This window comes from Anolis carolinensis, chromosome 4, assembly GCF_035594765.1.
Source record: "Anolis carolinensis isolate JA03-04 chromosome 4, rAnoCar3.1.pri, whole genome shotgun sequence".
NCBI lineage: Eukaryota > Metazoa > Chordata > Lepidosauria > Squamata > Dactyloidae > Anolis > Anolis carolinensis.
This window is the reverse complement of record NC_085844.1, coordinates 140,171,565-140,191,516: the sequence shown is the minus strand read 5'-3', so window position 1 is coordinate 140,191,516 and position 19,952 is coordinate 140,171,565. Positions and strand designations below refer to the sequence as shown.

Sequence of the window (19,952 nt, the reverse complement as noted above, 5' to 3'; positions counted from 1 at the left end):
TTCCTGGAGATCTCCCTGGCTCAAGTCTGGCAGCTTTCGCTCCTGTTTTAAGCTATTCATATATGTCCCCCTCCTCAATAACCCCCCAAAAGAAAAGAAACCCATAGACAAGTTTCTGCTTTTCAAACCAGGAATAGCACTTGGGGGTGATCCAGGGCAAAGAGCTGGTAAACTCATTGAAAATGTTCAATTTTAAACTGAAGAAAAATAAACCACTCAGAAGTATTTATTTTGTCTTTAACAGCAGAATTATTTAAGCGATACTGAGATGCACACATGGCAGCCGTTCAGCACAGAGCAAGTGAAGAACTCTTTCTCTCAAGTTTGCCTGTAGTCAAGTAAAACCCTTCACAAGTATTCATTTGGAGGAATGCTGCAAGGAACTTTGTCTATGTGGCTTCATATTTTCGAAAGAGAACTTTGCCAATGGATTGTGGCCTCATTTTTTCTCTCGTTACATGTACCTATTTTGCAGTGAAAAGAAAAAGTTCCTGCTCAGAGGACATTAAAGTACAATGCACATGCAAGTTTATGTATTTTTTTACATTGCAATCACTGATTGAATTTTTGTTTGTTTGTTTGTTTAAATGTATTGCATGCTTGTAAAAAATTGGCCTCCCAAGTTCTGTAATTCAAAACCATCATCACTCTTTATTTTCAGATATTGGTCTCCTCCATACCATGTATCAGAAATACTTCTGACTTGTACTTAAATATTTATCTATGTAGAATTTCTTTGGTGGAATAAAATTATCACATGAGCAACAATACAAGTCCCATACATAGACTGTTTACTGTATCCACATAATTGTCTTCTATTTGATCATACATAACACTGGGAATTATAGGATCCCGAAGATGCTAAAAAATTAAGTCACTCTCTGCTCCTTCCGACTTTAGAGAACTACAGTCCACAGGGTTTCCTTTAAAGAAGAAGTGACTATTAACTCAGTTTAATCTATTAATACGTCCTCACTACCAAGGAAATTAAACTATAGGAAGATATTCAGGTGCTAGTTTTGGCATTCTTTTTCAAATTTGTTTGTAATAATGGTAAACACTAGCAACATGAGAATTATGTATACAAAATATCTGTAGCACTGCACACACATTATTTCGGAAATAAACTGTAACAACATCTAATAGGCACCCAGTTTCATAGAAGCGTCAGTATTTTCAGTGTTGCTTTGTGACTAACTCAAGAAATCCAGGCAGAGGCCATTCATTCAGGCTCATTATGTCTTCAGACACGGCACAGACAGTGGCCAGCTGCTTATGGTATTGAACGGCAATAGAGTTTGCCTTTTGGTGGAGCTGGCATTCAGCCTAAGCAACTTAGAAAGTCTTGGGGAGGAATTCTCACTGTCTGGCTTGTGAGGCCCCAACAGAGCTGATCTGCAGCTGTTATTTTAGCCTAAAATCTGAAGCAAATGGCCTCTGCTTATTAGATGAAAGGATGAATCAGGACTGCATAAATAAGAATGACTTCTAAAGAGCTATCACTCATCAGAGATTGTACAGATAGTTTGTCTCACTCACTCTTCAATAGGCATTGCAGATCCTTCAACATTATAACACACCTATTTGATGTCTCCAGAATATCATTGATGGGTAAGGTGGCTGGACACACAGGGGACGGAGCTCCTGAAGTTTTAATATGGTATTTATACGTCGAGGGCATGTCAAGGGCAGGTTTTGAGACTAAAATTATGGATTTTGAGATGACTCATCATTAAGTCGAAGGTCATTCTATGGAAATAGGAAAGTGCCAGTGCTGTATCAATGGGCAGTCCCCCATTGGCCACAATTTTTTGACCAGGCATTAAAAACAGAAGCAGCACTATGGCAGAGAGAATAGATGGGTCAATGCTTCCTTTAGGCCCTCCCAGGACAGACAAAGCTCTAACACAGTGGTTTTCAACCTGTAGGTCCCCAGGTGTTTTGGCCTACAACTCCCAGAAATCCCAGCCAGTTTACCAGCTGTTAGGATTTCTGGGAGTTGAAGGCCAAAACATCTGGGGACCCACAAATTGAGAACCACTGCTCTAACATTCAACAACTCTACTTGGAGAAAGTTCCTTTTTAAATATAAGATTTAAGGTACAGTACTTATACTGACCCATGGATTTGTCAACCTAGTTTTTTCAGTTGATTTTTTGACTGTCATTTCTAGACTGACACACTAGCCGAACTGGTGGCATTTCAGCAAATCCCATTCTTCCTAGCCCTGTCAAAATGTCCAGTTCTACATAGCTGTTCATGTTATAGCTGCCTTGTCTTCCTTCACATCTGATCCCATTACACATCATGTTTATGATAATGGAGCAAGCAATAGGGAACATATTCTGTATATAGTGGGAAGACATTGTTCCCCATACTTGGCCCAATAATCACCCAAGGACTCTTCCTGAGAATATTTCTATAATACCAGAACCAATTACCAGTAGTTTATACTGTGTGTTATTTGAGGACACCATCTGGAAGTAAAAAGAAGGCTACAAATTAGCAGTCCATAAATGGTACTGAAATAGCTGAAACCAGGAATGGAAATATTCCACATATTTTGAGCCCCCAAAATTGTATGCAACCTGGCTCACTGCCAGATTTTGCTTGGATCGGCACCACTTCATTTCATTTGACTAAGCAGCAAGTTCTCTCCCAAATGCTGATGGATAAATATTATTAAAAAGGGAGAGATGAAGGAACCTGGAGTCCTTCTTCTTGTAGGAAAAAGCAAGCGAATCATGTCCTGCAGATAAAAAGGCTAAAACTGGAAATTTGGGAGCAGATTATATATAAAGACAGAAAGCAGACTAAAACTCAGGATACAAGATACTTTAGGGAATAACATACAATACAAGCGACATGTCAAAAGTATGCATCAATAAAGGAAAGGCCCAAACCCTGTTTGTACCAGTAACATATTAGTATACACACATGTTCTCTACAGATGTTGTTTTTTTCTAGTTTTATCCTCCTCTACTAAGTGCCTTGACGTGAAATAGTTTCAATTCAAAATGCAAGCATTGACCTTTAAAGCCATGAGAAATTTCGAAATGGGACCAGGTTATCTGAAGGATTGTATACATTGATGAACCTGCATAACAAGAATATGAACCTGCCCAGACCCTGGGAGTAATATCAGAGACAAATTTCTCATCCAGATTTTATTTCACTTTGCTTCTACAAAGTGTCAGTGAACACAGTAATTGTTTTGAGTTACTTTTCCTTTTTAAAATTTTTGGTTGATGTACTGCAAAGATGTTTCTCTGTTTGTGTGAGCCCATATAACTTTGCAAATAATGCCTCATGGTTGTTATTGTGTGCCTTCAACTCATTTCTGACTTATGGTGACTCTTTCACAGGTATGGTAGGATTTTCCCTTTGTTCAGAATGAGTTTGCCTTCTCTCAGAGGCAGGAAGAGTGATTTGCTTGACATCACTTAATGAGTTTCCATGGCCAAATGGAGATTTGAACCCTGGTTTTCAGTCATAGTCCATCAAAAGGTAATGTATTTATCTTCTGTGTTCTAAAGAAATACTCTGGAAGAAAATGTGTTCTATTGTGAAATATATAAAGCGGTTTAGAGTGCTAATTGGCTCCAAAACAAGGCATTCTTTTCACACAGATGCAGAAATATTTGTTAAGGTAAATATGGTATTCCCCCCCCCCCCCCCCCATGGTCAACATTGCCAAATTTCAGCAGTATAAGAGCAGCAGGACAGCCAGGGCCAGCCCAAGGAAATGTCAAGTGTAAGCAAACAGAATATTGCCCCCCGCCCCCCAAACCAAGCGGGCATCGAATTGTTGCCAGTTGTGAGGCCACCCTGAATCCTCTTTGGGGTGAGAAGGGCGGGACACAAGCATGGGAAATAAATAAATAAATAAATAAAATCAGGACAGTAAAAAAGAACACTCAAAACCAGGGGGATTCCAGACAGGAAACAATCAGGGCCAGCTAACATCTCCCAACAAAGGATCACCCCAGGCAGGAAGCAGCCAGGCTTTGAAGCTGCAAGGCCATTCAAAGCTAATCAAGCTGGCCAACTGCAATATCCACACTTGCCTCAGACAGACAACCTTTACATTCCATAGATATACAAACCCCACTTACCTAGTTTCCAACAGACCTCTTGCCTAGTTTCCAACGGTTCGCGATGGCGGCGGTAGTGGGAGAAAGAGTGGAACCATCGGAACAAAACGGTGCTGGTGCTGGCGGCCGGAGTGGTGAGGGAATGGCGGGCCATCCGTCTCTATGGCAACGGCGCGGAGCGGCCTACCCAGGCGGGACCCATGCTCCTGCCTAGGTAGGCCGCTCCGCGCCGTTGCCATGGAAACGGAAGGCCCGCCATTCCCACACCACCCCAGCCGCCAGCATCAGCACCGTTTTCGCTGGAACAAAACGGTGCTGGCGCTGGCGGCCAGGTTGGTGCGGGAATGGCAGGCCTATGCGGCCGGGCCCAGGCCGAAGTCGGGCCCAGGCCAGGCCGAAGGCCCAAAGGAGGAGGAGGCAGGGGGTGCACGTGCACCAGGCAAATTATGGCGCCACAGGCAAATGCCTAAATGGCCTCGCGGTTGAACCACCCCTGGGGACAGCATGGCACCTGGGAGATTGATCCCAGGTCGTAGTCCCAAAGTGAAGAACAAAATACCCAATATTTTAGTTTACATTTGTTCTCTGTTTCCAGTTCCCTTGAAGTTTCATTTCTGTTGCATGCATCCTATTTGTCCATTTGTTTTGTGTCTATCCAGTCTTCATCTTGTATAAAGCTTCTTATTATAGACAAATAAATACTTGTCCCACATCCTTTTCTTTAAAATTGAGTTTCTTTCTCATTCTCCTTTAGTTTATCTTTTACTCCGCTGTCTTGCCTTGTATTTTATTTATTTGTTTGGTGAAAAAGATGTCAGCATTCTTTCTTGTGTGTGGTGCAATGTGGTGGAGTGCGCCATATCTTCTGCATGGACTCACCATTTCATCACATAACTTAAATTCCACTGAGTCCTACACTTAAAATTTGGTATTCTGTGGATCCACTACATTTGTTGTGGATAAAGTGCAGTTGTTGAGTCTTTTAAATGTTGAGGGCAACATTTTTTTCCAACGTATCAGGAAGAGGTGAGGATTTTTCTCAAAACTCCTGATGTTTTGCCAAATTTCAAATGAAGTGGCACTTGTTGCTCTCAGGTTAGCATCACCCAATTTGTGGGAGGAGAAAATGGGGGAGGAGTCAAAATAAACTTTTTTGGCCAATTTTCTTTTGCTCCCCAAGCAGGAAGGTTTGGTTGTAAGCTACCTCATAACTCTTCTACTTTGCAATAAAATAAAATAAAATAAAATAAAATAAAATAAAATAGCCTTTTAGGGTACCCTTTTCCTTCCTCCCATGATTTGTTTGTGTCCCGTGTCCCACTTATTTTTTAATGTAATTTTTACCCCATCTTTTTCTAGATGTGAGATCCAAAGCAGAACACATGACTAAGACCTAGAGGAAAGGGGAACAACAGGAGGAAGAGAAAAACACCTGGGGAAAATGGAAGAAAATATGTTTTTTTAAAACCTAAGTAAGACCTACTTTCCAGAACACATTTGGGTTGTCTAAAGGTTGGCAGCTACCACAACAAGAAAAAAGACTCTGAGGCTTATCGAAAAATAATATATTCACATGGTTCCTATTTTGTGATTTTTTAAAATAACCTCCAAATCATATTTTCTGCCTATGTTCTTTTCTCTCTCTAATGTGATTTTATTTATTGACTATTTCCCATTTATATTTTCCTGCTGCTGATATTAATCCAGTTATATGAAAACTCATACAATCTAACCTGCATGTCTTGCTTGAAAGTCCAATTAAAAAATATATTAACCTTAGCTTAAATATGGGATTGTTAAACCAGCCCTTTGGAGCTTATAGTATCTTTTCAATGGAACCAGCACTCCTCTTCACCATATCTTTTAATGACCAGAATAGTGAATAGCAGAAGCTTAGTTTGTCCCATGAGAACCAACACCCTCTACTTGCTCTGTCACTTCTGGCCTTTTTGACTGCCTGGGCAAGGAAATGTCAATGGTAGCCAAAGGCAGCTGCCCCCTTTAAGCAGCATTGGTTCTTTCCCCTCTCTGTGGAGTGACCTTTGACTTATCCACAGGTCATATCCAAATCTATAATTTTGCCCTCAATCTGCTAACGTTTTCACAAAGTCGACTTATACATGAGTATATACAGCATGTATAATGCAATGAATTCAGATTGTTCTTTTGACAGACTTTTGGTACTGTTTTTAAGCTTAAAGAGTACATGCACTTACCCATTCACCGGCATGTTATTACTCCTTCTAAAGAGGGAAAGCATGATTCCACTAGAAAATCATGGACAATTAATCTTTTCCACTTCCTCTACTTGAGGACTGACAGTGGGGGTGTTAATGTCCGGGACTTTATCAGCATTGAGTGAATGGGTGATAATAGATTTCTGCATTGTATTTCTGCATAATTTTTCAGCATTTCAGAAAAACGGTGAAGAAATGGCAATGTACTGATCCTTTTCTTGATATAAACACTTTCCTGAAAATCTCTAAGAAAAAACATTTATCTTCATTTATAGGCTGATTTGCATGGCGCAAATGTCCCCATAAACAAAAAGCAGTTAGTGAAACCATATGGGTGTTTGCCTAGCAGGTTATTAATGCTACACATTCCATCTGGAAACATCCATTTGGAGAGATAATAAAGATCCAAGGTCACATTAAAGCAGAAAGTTGATTGCAGACAAGTTTCACCGTGTATGGAAAGAAGTCCATAAACCTTATGGCAATTAGTGATGACACAAATGCATAATACATAGGCCCCTTGTAATATGAACACATGCACTAAAGAAAACTCCATTTTATTACAACCTATAGTGTTGCAAGATCACAATGAAGGGAGGAGTGATTGAATGTGTCCACAACATAGCAAACCACTAGGCTTTGCATGGTTTAGAGAACCATTAGTTTGATACTTTGACTAAAGATAAACAACTGTCAGAGCTGAATGAACTGTGCCTGAATGAAGCTATAGCTTCAGAAATCTCTCTGGGGTGAAGTAACAGAGTTGGGTGGTGGTGGTACCAATATGGTGAACACTTGAAGAAGAGGTGTTGTCACTTCATACAGGTGAAGAAGAGCTGTCCTGTAGTAGTAAGGAGAAGATAGCTCTCTTACACCAAACAAAGGGATGTCATCCCCAAATGGCATGCTCCTGCTTTGTCCATGAGTTTTCTGTGGGACACCAAATAACTCACTTAAACTATTCCCTACCAAAAGGTTCAACATTGCTAAAGCAAGCCATAGGGGAGCAATCCACTGCTCAGTTATGAGTAGTTTGTCTATATATTTATTCTTCCTAAACGTAACTTTCCAAGCAACTCCCCAACTTCACACTAAACTGAGAGTAAAGTTATCCTTTGGTAAAGGAAATGTTTCATCCAGTGACTGAAGTTGCTTTCAAACACACACATTAAAATTAATGAATGAGTTTTAAAAACCAAATATCTCTCAGTATGCACCTGTTGATCATTACATTTCCTTGTGCAACATGCCCATTTCTAGGCATCTAAATGTCATGGTCTTGGAATTTTGGTCCATTCAGACAGCCATATTTTGCCTTTTATTTGTACAGAGAATTTCATTTCAGGTGAGAAATTAGGTGGCCAACATTGTGGAACCTCCAAGAAGATTGTGAACAGTTCCAAAAAGATTTCCCCACACTGGAAAATTGAGGAACAAAATATAAGTATATATAATATAAGTGTATATACAATATAAGTTGAGAGTGTTCAACTCAGGGACAAAAAAAGATTTGGATTGAACCTGAATCAATAATGTATAATCAGGAAATGTATCTTGAATGATTCACTAAAACAATGTTTAGTCAATAAAAATAATAAAGTGATAGAAAACTATGAAAAATGATATTGCAGACATGATAGCCAATATGTAATTGTTGTTTATTCATTCAGTCACTTCCAACTCTTCATGACCTCATGGACCAGCCTACGCCAGAGCTCCCTATCGGCCATCATCATCCCCAGCTCCTTTAAGGTCAAGCTAGTTACTTCAAGGATACCATCCATCCATCTTGCCCTTGGTCGACCCCTCTTCCTTTTTCCTTCCATTTTCCTCAGCATCATTATCTTCTCCAAGCTTTCCAATATGTAATGGCATATACCAATCTATGGTGTACTTACATTTGGAATCTTGACACAAGTATCTCCATCAAATTGAACTCAAACAACCAATGGAAAAAGTTTAAAACCAATAAACAAAACCTCAGTTATACATGCACTTATTTTTTCTACAATACTCTGTCCTTCCTCTTTTGATGTATGGAATCATGCATCAGGCCATTATTTCGGCCAATATTCCATCAGTAAGGCTTACATTGAAGTTCTGTCTTTGTAAGCGTTAGCTCTTTTCAGTGATCACTTTCTTTCCATGAACTTTGCTTTATGAACTTCAAGTTAGCCAAGAGTTCTCAAACCCTCCCACCCATATTTTCCATGGTCTTCCTAAAGTAACCTTTCCCAATATTAAAAGGCCCTTAACATCAACATGCATAGCCATTTTCACAACTGTCACTTAAGAAATCAATCAAAGTATATGTTGAAAACAAAGTGAATCCAGACTCTAAGAAATGTTTTCTTACTCTATAAGTAGAAAACCCTTGTTGCCAACCATCTTCACTTTTTTCATGAGAGGATCATGAGGGATTAGTCTCTTTTGATTTAATTAAATGTATCTATAAAGAGCTTAAGAAATATTACCTGCAGCATCTGTGATCCTGCTATTCCCAACCACAACACCAAGATTTGTCTGTGGCAATTAGCAATTATGGGTTCACTGAGGAGTAAAAAGCTTCATTATGTAAAATAAAATGTGAAACTGGGCAATAATGCAGGAAATTAATAATGCCCAGAAGATGTTAAAGGTAAATATAATTGTAATGCAAACATATTGGCTTTAAATATTGGCTTTTACATGACAGCTGCTCTCTGAGCTCATGCTTTTTCCTGATTAACAACAGTAATTTACAACCAGCAGGTTTCATTTAAGCACACAATGGAAAATGCTGTTATGTTCCCACCATTCCTGTTCTAACTCTTCCCTCTCACTTTGTGTGGAAGGGGCCATTGACCATCATGTTGCCTTAATCTGAGAGACATATTACCAGCATTATGACCCCAGGACTAGCTCCTATTTCTAAAAACGAGGCACCAGGAAGGACGAATACATCACCATAATTACAGTCTTCCTGGCATCAGGAACAGCTGGTATTTACTTTCTTGATATCCGCATTTCCGTATTCAAACAAGCAACATTTACAGTACACTGGCTGCTTGAAATGAGTGGCCTTGAACTGATTCCCATAGGCTGCAACTGCTAGGAGGCTGGCTCAATGGCACAGTCATTGTAAGCTGTTGCTTGCAGCAGGACCCATGGAAACAACAAAAATAATATCTATTTAGATGCACCAAAAAGGAGTGTGCAGCTTGAGATCTAATATCTTTTATATACCAGCAGCTATTTCATGGCATATAATTTACAAATTGTGTCCAACGACATTGCAAGGGATATGGGGGCAATTAATCTTTTGAACTGCATAGTGCAGATGTGTGTGAGGTGTACGCCCTCAAGTTGTCTGCTGACTTATCATGACTCCATGAATTTCATATGATTTTATTAGGCAAGGAATACTTAGAGATGGTTTTGCCAGTCCTTCCTCTGAAATATGGTCTACAGCACCTCACATTTGTTGGCAGTCTCCTATCCACGTACTAACCTGGGCCAACCATGTTTAACTTTCAAGATCAGAAATAATCTGGTATCTTTAGGTTATTTAGGCAAGGTATACAAGATGGCAATATGCTTGGACCAGCTGTGTCTCATTAAAGATTTTTGCAAGTGCAAAAATGTTTAAGACTTATCTCTAGAAATCCTACAAGACTTTGATGAGGGATTATGCTAGCCTAGTCACTTGGAATGATTTGTATACCTTAGCTCAATTAGTAATCCAAATGGAAAATGTAGTCAAGAAATCAGAAGAAGTGGAAGAGTAGTTATGGAAGAGCTAGATTTCAATGTAAAGGCATATGATTGAATGCCATTAGAATTAGTCATAACACAGACTGTTCCATTTCTATGTATGATTTTGAAAGATGGACAGTAAGCAAATTTAACTGGAATAGAATCAACTCATCTGCAACATCGTGCTAGAGACAGCTCTGAAATTACAATAGACTGCCTGAAACTACAAAAACAAAACAAAAATCGGCCCAAGAGAAAAGTAAATCTGAAATCTTACTAGAAGCCAAAATCACTAAATTGAAGTCATCGTATATCATGAAACAACCTGATTCATTAGAAAGGAAAACACTCAGAAACATGGGAAAAAAGTATTCAGTAGAAAAAAAATCTACATTATAGATTTGTTTTCTTGGAACACTTGCATACATGTTTCAGTTAAAATTCTTGTCAATTGCATTAAGATTTTCATTACCTTTTTTGATTTGGAGTACCTCTTCTATACTATTCTACCAATCTCTTGAGTACCAAAGTCTGTATGTGTTGTCTTCTATTGTTGTGGTACTAGGATAGTAGCTCAGCCATTGAGAAATGGCAGGTTCTTCTCTCTGCTTGCAATTTCACCATACTCTTCAACCACAACACTCTTCAACTATTGCCGTATACTGGGGAACTACTAGTCTTAAAAACAGAACAGTTTGCAGTTTGTACACATGTAAACAACTTTGTCTCCAATTTCTAATAAAGAGGCAGACACATAAAATGTATGGATGAACTATGGGCCATTTTACTAAATGTTCAATTCTGATTTGCAGAAGAGCTATTTAGTGTGGCAGAGGCAGGTATAATATTACTTCCTGTGCAGGACATCAAGGGCAAATTATCTCGGATCCCAGAGGCAAACCAGTCAATCAAGCTTGTTTCCAGATGGTCTATTTCCAAAAATTCTGTTGGACTGTTGGACTTCCTCACAAGCCCTGAGCCCTACAAGACCAAGTCAGTTGAGTCCAATCCCTTCCCTGTCAATGAGTCCCATGACCCAACAGGAAAGTCTGGAGAGTTCCCTTTCACTTCCCACACTTAATTGCCAAATGTGGTCAAATATCAATTATTACAATTAAATGTTAACTTCAATTAACAAATAAATAACTTTAAATAGAAATTATTGAAATTATATTCAGCAATTTTTGTTTAAATTCAAGGATCACAAAAAGCCAATTTTCCCATAATACCATAGTGAATAAGTACAAAGTAGGCAAAACACCTTCCTCTAAAGGCCAAGTGGGAAGCAAAATTTCTACCTGGCCTCCAAAAAGGAACAAGCCAAGGCTTATACTAACCTCCAGGTAGGTTGGTTTGGCCAAGAACATTGAAGAAGAATAGAAACAAAACTATGGGTACCCACCATGGCAAGAAGTATTCTCTCATCCCTTCCACATTATGCAACCTGGAGAACTGTACTTCAGCTCGCCTTTGTAGCGAGTCTTGAAATTAATTTCCACAAGTATAACAGATCTTTCACTTATGCAATAACATCATTGGATCCAGGGTATAGTATTACCTTTGCACAAATAACATATTTGCTTTAGTCCAGTCATCTAGTCCCATCTAGAGAATATCCACAGAGTCAACTATTGACTGGTGAATTGCTGTTGTTTTTAACTTTGAATATGTTTTGATGGATTTTAACCATGGATTTTTTTTAGTTTTGTTTGTGTTTAATTCTGTTTTAATGGTTGTATGTATATTTTAAATTATATACTGATGCTTTCATGTCAAGCCACTTTGAATCCCCTTTGGGGAGATAATGATGATGATGATGATGATTAAGTAAATCCAAATTCAATGGTGTACCTTAGCCAGGGCGAGAAGTAGAATCCAGCACAGCATTTCCTAAATAAACAATTACAATACTTTATTGTGAAACTTGATGTCACATCAGTAAAGCCCACTTGAGTACAATTTGTGGTAGACATTCACTAGCAGCTCTGTCTCTCAAACAACAATGTGTTACTTCTTTTCCTATTCCACAGTTCAACTTGCCTCCAGATCTTGGATGTGCTTGAACTTCCCAATCTATATTTCAAATATCTTTGGGCATATCAGCTTTGGAAAAGGAATAAAAAAAAGAACAGCCTGCACAGTTTCAAAATATGATAAGGTCTCAACATACCCTGGAAATGGTTTTGCAAGTCAGGCTACAGACTGAAAAATCTGAGATAAATGTAGCTGATGAAGGGGTAGGAAGGGGTGGCAAAATAATAGGAATGGTTAACTTGCAGCAATTGGTCAAGGGCACCGTAGATTGTGTTCCAAAGCCTGCCTAAGTAACAATGAAAGTGAGCTTTTTGAAATACGATCCAAACTGTTGTCAATGAAGCTGTACCTGTTTTACCTGTTTTTGCAATCTGTTGGATCTTGATTAATGATCGAGAATAAAGTAAGCACCTGCTGGTTATGTAGACAGTGAGCATATGTGCCTGTTGTTAGTTGTCTATATGCCAGGGTAGCATTCTCTTCACCAGTTAGAAATAGTAAAAAGGTTTTTTGTTGTATGCTGTCAAGCCCTGACCCATGCTGACTTCAATGATTTTTTTATTGTGTCAGAAGTGACTTGAGGATATACTGCAAGTTGCTTCTGGTGTGAGAGAATTGGCAATCTACAGAGACATTCCCAGAGGACACTCAAATGTGTTACCATCCTGCTGGGAGGCTTCTCTCATGTCCCTGCAAACTAGAACTGACAGACAGGAGCTCACCCCGTCTTGCATATTTCAAACCGGCAACCGTCAGGTCAGCAATCCAACCTTCGGGTTGGCAGTTTGGTCTAAAGTTAGCTAGAGAACTATCACACTGGTTCTCTAGCCAAATGTCCATAATGGAATTGTAATCCATTCTGTAGTCTTCCATTATTTTATTGGATCCAAACTCACCTCTTTTATTCTCAACTTCCTCCCCTATCCTCCATGCTTGTTGTATCCCAGTGGCATTGTTACAATATGGGCTCCAAGAGCCATATTCAAAATACTTGTCAAGTATTTTCAAGCATTATTTTAAAAATACTTTCCAGAATATGGCCTTTTCCAACATGGTAGCCTTGAGGTGTACTGCATGACAACCCCATGCTGGGTGAGAATGATGAAAGTTCTATTTAAACACATTGAGAAGTCAGTGCTGGAGAAGAACAGTATAACTCACTTTGTTTTGAATTCAGTACTGTTCCTTGCAGTGAGTGACTTCTAAAGCAAATCCTTCAATGTTTAAATCACTTGTGCATTTGAATGTATAGTCATCTTGCAGATATTTTAAAATATAACTCAAGATAAAAACGTTCAATGGGAAGTAGACAGACTGGCCATTTATATCAGCTTATTGGTCAAATATCTCAACTATTTCCAGATATTTCTCTCTCCGTTCAATGTCTCAGGTAAAAATAAAGGAAAGATGGCAATTTTAATCCCAGCTTCACCTGAAGGAAAAATTGGTGGGGTGGAGTGAGGCTTAGGTAAAGGTTTCTCCTGACTTTAAGTCTAGTCGTGGCCGACTCTGGAGATTGGTGCTCATCTCCATTTCTAAGTCGAAGAGCCAACGTTGTCCGTAGACACTTCCAAGGTCATGTGGCTGGCATGACTACGTGGAGCGTCGTTACCTTCCCGCTGGAGTGGTATCTATTGATCTACTCACATTTGCATGTTTTCTAACTACAGTAGAGTCTCACTTATCCAAGCTAAATGGGCTGGCAGAAGCTGGATAAGCGAATATCTTGGATAATAAGGAGGGATTAAGGAAAAGCCTATTAAACATCAAATTAGGTTATGGTTTGACAAATTAAGCACCAAAACATCATGTTTTACAACAAATTTGACAGAAAAAGCAGTTCAATACGCAGTATTGTTATGTTATAATTAATGTATTTACGAATTTAGCACCAAAATATCACGATATATTGAAAACATTGACTACAAAAATGGCTTGGATAATCCAGAAACTTGGATAAGCGAGGCTTGGATAAGTGAGACTCTACTGTACTAGGTCATCCTGCTCCCCGGATTCTAACCTTTTGGTCAGCAATTTCATCAACTTGGCGGTTTAACCTGATGCGCTACCAGGGGCTCCTGGAGTGAGGCTTAATATCTCATTATTAACATGATAATGTACTAATATTCCTCCATGCCCTACAAAACTATCAAGATTAAATCTTTTGGAAATACCATTGCAGGAAATGTTGAATCATAGGAATTACAGCACGGACTTATATTAATGTCAAATTCTTAATTTGCCTAATGACATTCAAATTCCTTTCAAAGGGCAGCATCACAGTAGCCTTATGGTAGAACAAAATGTTTATTACATAACAAAGCAACACATGTACAGGAAATACACTTATGTTCTTATGGTCATACTTTAACATTCCAAGGTTATTGTACTTGTTCCTTTATTCTCCCAACTTTTGTCCCAAACCAGCACTTTACAATAAAATGAAAGTGTGTTATTTTACTTTGAAGGCTTCAGAAACTCTCCCTAAGGAGACTCCAAATGACAGAATTGATAATCTGTGCTCAGTCCTTGATCTATTTATTTTAATATGTAATATGAATGTAAGAGTTGAGAGCTGGCTCTTTGACAGCAATTGCGCTCAGGTTCAAAAATGACCTCTGAAGTGAAGACTAGGGCTTTCCCTTTCCTACAGTTATCTGAAAATGCCACAAGATCCAATTATTTGAAGAAGGTTTTGGAAACTGCTCTGGAACTACTATTCCTTGGTGGGTAGATTTGTTTAGTTGCAGTGTTTTTAAAAAATCATTGATTACTTTATTGTGCAGAATAACTCTTTTGAGTCTGTAAAAGAAATAATTTGAGTAATTAGAGATAATCACCAATACCTGTCCACACCAAGAAGAGTATAATATTGAGTTTAGACTAGGCCTGCCTAACAACTAAAATACTGCTTCTTAAATTGTGGGACCCAGCCCCAGTTGGGGTCCCCGTGGGGGTGAAAAAATGGCAATACTAAAGGATTTGTGAGAGCCACTTAGTGGCTATTGTAGAGATTCATACAAAACTGTTAGCAGGCATGCAGTGCTTACAGATGACTCTATAGGAAATGCTTCAGCTGTACTTCATAAAAAGTAAAATCATCCTGTTTAGAAGCCTTGCAAATGCTGTCTAATTATCAGTAAATGTTTGGTTCTTATACCTATTCCATATACCCACGGTTTCATAAAAAATTCTTGGGTGGAAAGGAATTGTGAGTGGGAAAAATTTAAGCGGCCCTGAATTAGAGTGTATGGTAAAAAAAAAAAACAACTTTTTGGCTGTAAGCAGCAATGTCTGCTCCTCCCAAATCCCTTGAAATGCTTTCCACGTTCCCAAAAAGGAAAAGGAGAAGAAAGTGATTTCATCCAAACTTTTTATTGGATCCCTCCTGCAATTTTATTCAATTTTCAGTATTTTGAAAATCCTAATTTGAGCCCTGCAATTGACATTTCAAGATGTCCCCTTCCCCGAATGTCTTATATTTACTACTTTAATTGAAATTTCAAGATGCTTTAGTTAAAACATTTGAGTCTAATTTATATCTAATGGAAATGATTAAGAATGCAAACAACGGATTGGCATCCTATAAAATATAAAAACAAAAAGGATTGTAATGCCCTTTTGAAGATTTGTCACTCATGTCTTTCCAAGTTGAAACATTTCTTATTATATTTTTAATTTTTTTTCTAGCATTCCATTGGTATGGTTAAAGCCTGTACAGGACTTGTGAATTAAATGATCAAAATATTGATTATGAAGGGTACTCAGATGAAATCCTCTTCCAGGGTCTGTAATCGTATTTTCACCAACAAGGGAATGGCTGTGAGAATTAACTGTTTACTACTTCAGGACATTTAAAAATGTAATGAATGAACAAACACCAAAGGAAAAGAGCACTCTGGCGATGTGGCTCATGATAGAAAATTCAAACAATATTAGACTCTGAAAGTCAACATTAGACACACTTCTACTAAGGACCTACAAATAAACAGAGTTCCTCTGTACACACATTAACAAACAGAACTCAAACAATGATGGTGGCTTTCACCTTTCCACTGCTTCCAGCTTGGGTTTCTCTGATTTCAAGACTTGGGCATTGAAATTTGTCACACTGAGTATCAGACATGGGAATATACAGTGACTCTTTCCCTCCATCGCTTTTGGCAGTAGTATATCAAATTTACACAAGAGCTGTAACTTTGACATTAGTTAAATAATGTACTAGCAAGTCAAAGTTAGATATCTGCCACATCCTACAGTACACATACATACAACTGTATCAATTTAGCAGGGACACATCTGGTTACTCCTCTGCCATCCCATTTTTTCCACCTGCTTTTAAATGTCTTAGTTTCTCTATCCTCACCCACCTTCTCTCTTTGCCCTCAGCTAAGTTCAGTTGTTACAGAATTAATTCAGCATTTAAAAGCAGTGTGGACTCAATTAATTCAGCAGGGAGAAAAGGATGGAAACTGAAGCAAGCTGAAATTGCTACAGCCTCTCCTAGAATCATAGAATCATAGAATCATAGAATAGTAGAGTTGGAAGAGACCTCATGGGCCATCTAGTCCAACCCCCTGCTAAGAAGCAGGAAATCGCATTCAAAGCACCCCCGACAGATGGCCATCCAGCCTCTGCTTAAAAGCTTCCAAAGAAGGAGCCTCCACCACAGTCCGGGGGAGAGAGTTCCACTGTCGAACAGCCCTCACAGTGAGGAAGTTCTTCCTGATGTTCAGGTGGAATCTCCTTTCCTGTAGTTTGAAGCCATTGTTCCGTGTCCTAGTCTGCAGGGCAGCAGAAAACAAGCTTGCTTCCTCTTCCCTATGACTTCCCTTCACATATTTGTACATGGCTATCATGTCTCCTCTCAGCCTTCTCTTCTGCAGGCTAAACATGCCCAGCTCTTTAAGCCTCTCCTCATAGGGCTTGTTCTCCAGACCCTTAATCATTTTAGTCGCCCTCCTCTGGACGCTTTCCAGCTTGTCAACATCTCCCTTCAACTGTGGTGCCCAAAATTGGACACAGTATTCCAGGTGTGGTCTGACCAAGGCAGAATAGAGGGGGAGCAGGACTTCCCTGGATCTAGACGCTATTCCCCTATTGATGCAGGCCAGAATCCCATTGGCTTTTTTAGCTGCCGCATCACATTGTAGGCTCATGTTTAACTTGTTGTCCACGAGGACTCCAAGGTCTTTTTCGCACACACTGCTGTCAAGCCAGGCGTCCCCCATTCTGTATCTTCTGTATCCTATGGTCCATCTACACTCTAGAATTAAAGCAGTTTGACACTCCTTTATCTACCATGACTCAATGCTAGGGAATCCTGGGAGTTGTCGTTTTACCTTTACCCTTCTTCACTAAAGAGTGTTGCTTTGCCAAATTACGATTCCAATTATTTCATAGCATTGAACCGTGGCAATTAAAGTACAGTAGAGTCTCGCTTATCCAACCTCCACTTATCCAACGTTCTGTATTATCCAACGCAGTCTCCCTTTTAGTAGTCAATGTTTTCAATACATTGCGATGTTTTGGTGCTATATTCATAAATACAGTAATTACTACATAACGTTACTGTATATTGAACTGCTTTTTCTGTCAGTTAGTTGTAAAACGCGATGTTTTGGTGCTTAATTTGTAAAATCATAACGTTATTTGATGTTTAATGTGCTTTTTATTAATCTCTCCTTATTATCCAACATTTTTGCTTATCCAATGTTCTGCTGGCCCATTTATGTTGGATAAGTGAGACTCTACTGTACTGTCAAACTGTATTAATTCTACAATGTAGAAGCATTACTGGTTTGTGAGTTCTCTCTTATTAATAATATTTGCTATTTGCTTGGTCACGTGTATCTCAATCTTCATCTGTGAAATACTAAAGGGGCTGCTCATGTGTACCTCATAACATACATATCTACTTTTATTAATTATCAATTTAACAAGAAGCCATTTATGCCACACCTTCAGGTCTGACCAGGCTTTCTAATTTGAAAGAAGGCACAAAATCAGAGTAGGGCTTGGTGACCCATGAAACAGTCTCCAGGAATTGCATAGGCAGGAAAGGCTGAAACCATAGCAGTTTCTGGCAAGCAAGAAGTGAAGAAGATAAAGCAAAACAAACCTCGATATGCCAAGGATAGAGCTCAGGTACAATCAAATTAATTATGGACAGTATCTGGCAGAATCTGAGAATCCACAAATCATTATTATGATTATCATCTTTATTTATTTTAGATATTTATATCCCATATTTTCATAAAATATTCAAGTAAAATTAGGAACTAGAGCAACAGTTAAAAATGTGAGGTTAGACTAGCCCTATCTCCAATGATTTGTAAGTAGATGGTAAACACCCACCCAGATTTTAAATGATTTCATAATAAGATGGAAGTTTCTGAAGTCCCAGAAGAATATTTTAAGTCACTCAGGTTTATGAGTCCATGTGATCAAAATGTCATCAATGTTCCTTAAGCACGGTGTTAACCTTTAAGGTGCCATAGGACTTACTGCTGTTATTCCCTGCCCTCTGAAATGTGCTATCCCTGTGGAAATAATTTCTTCATAAGAGATACTAGGTCAGCTTGCCACTCTTCTCACCCCTAAAGGGAAGCATTTGGAACAGCTATGAACTGATTGCAATTGTCAAATAGTTTTCAAAGAGAGCCACAGCTAAGTACTAATCTAGAAAGCTGCAGTGGCCAGGCCGTTTCTGTTTAAGGACTTAATCACACAAAGCTGGCAAGTTGCAATTACAGTAGGATAACAGCAACTGTAGCTGGTACTTAGCATATGATGTTTTATCTCTCCTGTTGCTACGTTGCACTTAAATTGTTGGTGATATGCACCTTGACATTGACAGGGAAAAAATTATCAATCTCTCAACAAGTATGGCTGCTTGAGTGAATGGATATGATTCACTTCCTCTCCTCCTCTACCCCCCCTCCATTCCAAAGAAGCCTGAGATTGGTTTCCATAGGGAAAATTGAGTCCCAAGGAAGGACGAGAAAGACTTAGGATTTCATCACTCAATTAGTTTTCAACATCGTAGGATGCTTCTGCCTCAGTTGAGCCATGAAACCCTATGCCACCCCTCAGACAATGTAACCTCACTTTCGGAAGTGATCCATTTATTTATTTATTTATTACATCACTTCTACCCCACCCTTCTCACCCATCAGGGGACTCAGGGCGGCTTACTATATAAACATACACATCAAAAACAGTTTTCATCAAATTTAAAAATCCATCAAGATTTAAAATTAAAATAAAATTAAGAATATACATTAAAATATACATAATTATTAGGGTTGTCCAAATATTCGTTATGTTTCTCATTTCGTAATTATTTCGGATTGTTCTCGTTTTTTGAAACGAGTATTGAAACGTTTTCCCTGGGCGCAACTGGCAATGTAATTCGAACCATCATTGGCCCATTCTCTAATTGTTTCTTAAAATTTTCGTTAATTTTTTTTCCTTCCAAATTTTTTTTTAATATTTTTTAAAAATTATTTTTTATTTATTTTTTTGTTTCTGCAACCTAACATGAATGGGAGCCTAGCGCAGCCTAACATGGCCGCTCCCTGGCCAATCAGAGTCTTCCACGATGGCTGCCTAAGGTGGGGGCTAGCATCCTCCGTGTCCACGTGGAGGATCTCTATAAAAATCCCCAACCGCAGCCGACCCAAGCCATTCTGGGTTGGGATACCAAGGAGAGAGGGTGTTTGGCGCACGCTGGGAAGCTGCTGCTTGCTTGTTTGGGAGAGAGAGGGCTAACTGGGGGTAGAGTGTTTCTGTTGTTGCTGGTTCGATATTGTGTTTTTTGGGGGGGAAATTGGCTGGGGGCTTGGGGCAG

The 19,952-nt window shown here is 38.9% G+C and overlaps 1 long non-coding RNA gene across 1 annotated transcript; it reads left to right on the top strand.

Moving 5' to 3' along the window:
* Nucleotides 1–1,320: 1,320 nt before the first annotated feature.
* On the top strand, nt 1,321–5,873 carry LOC134298282 (uncharacterized). Its single transcript, XR_010005284.1, has 2 exons — nt 1,321–3,507; nt 5,454–5,873. It is a non-coding gene; the product is annotated as an uncharacterized LOC134298282 (long non-coding RNA).
* The last annotated feature ends 14,079 nt before the right edge of the window (nt 5,874–19,952 follow it).